This window comes from Myotis davidii, unplaced genomic scaffold, assembly GCF_000327345.1.
Source record: "Myotis davidii unplaced genomic scaffold, ASM32734v1 scaffold845, whole genome shotgun sequence".
NCBI classification, from domain to species: Eukaryota; Metazoa; Chordata; class Mammalia; order Chiroptera; family Vespertilionidae; genus Myotis; species Myotis davidii.
Genome location: NW_006296223.1, coordinates 796,817 through 798,216, shown reverse-complemented (window position 1 = coordinate 798,216; position 1,400 = coordinate 796,817).

Genomic DNA, 1,400 nt, shown 5'->3' with positions numbered 1-1,400 from the left:
GTGGAACGACCCTTTCACAGGGGTCGCCTAAGACCATCCTGCATATCAGATGTTTACATTACAATTCATAACAGTAGCAACATTACAGTTATGAAGTAGCAACAAAAATAATTTTATGGTAGGGTCACAACATGAGGAACTGTATTTACAGGGAGCCAAGGTTGAGAACCACTGCTCTAGAGTTTCCATAGAATTCATACTACAGATGGTCCCTGCTTCACGCATGGTGCTTATTCTACGGGTGGGATATTTTTACTGATGTCAGAGAGGAAGGGAGAGGGAGAGAGAGATAGAAACATCAATGATGAGAGAGAACCATGGATCGGCTGCCTCCTGCACGCCCCCCACTGGGGAGCGAGCCCACAACCCGGGCCTGTGCCCTGAGCGGGAATCAGACCGTGGCCTCCTGGTTCCTAGGTCGATGCTCAGCCATGAACCACGCCGGCCGGGCTATGGGTGGGATCTTTTTCTTTTATTTCCCTGCTCCACTCAGGGCCGTGGCTGAGAAAAGCAGTTACTTCCTGTGGAAACCAGACCTCCTCTGGTCGCGTACTTTGTTTTGTTGCCCGTCGGGGGTCCTGGCTTTAAGGGACATCCCCATGTGAACTCGGACGTTCAGGGCCCGGATCCCGTCCCGGCCCCGCACACAGCCCGCGGGAACCCCTTGACACGGGGATCAACCACGCCTCCCGCTGCACGGTGGCCGGTCCCAGCTCCCGCCTCCTCACGCCCCGCACCCCGATGGTCAACTGGCTGCATCAGTGCAGCCGGACTTACCAATGTGATCCAGGATTGTAGCTCCTCTGACCAGAGGGCTTCTCACTTTTTTTCTGAACTTGGTCGGGTTAATGCTGCCTTTGTTTTGTTACTCCTCACCCGAGGATATGTCTCCATTGATTTTAGAGAGAGCGGAAGAGAGAGGGAAAGACAGAGAGAAACATCGATGTGAGAGAGACACATCCACTGGTTGCCTCCTGCACGCGCCCCGACCAGGGCCCGGGCCGGGGAGGAGCCTGCAACCCAGGCACATGTCCTTGACCAGAATCAAACCCGGGACCCTGTGGTCCGCAGGCTGAGGCGCTATCCACTGAGCCACACCGGCCAGGGCTCACCGTTGCCTTTTGTCTCGTCGATGTGTGAGATGAGCGAGATTGCGGGGTGGTGGTGGGGAGCCTTCCTTAGTTCAATGCTCCCCAAACAATCCTGTCCTTCCCATTTTCGCCGAAAGCCCCGAAGGTACGGGATTTCCAGAGTGAAACTCGGCGTCGCTCATCTTCCCCCCCCCCCCCAACAAGGGCCTCTCGTCCCGGCTCTATTTTTGGATGCAGCCTGCACCACACTCCGCTAGCTTGCTAAATGAACTCATTTTTAATCAAAAATTGCTATCATTAATTATGAGC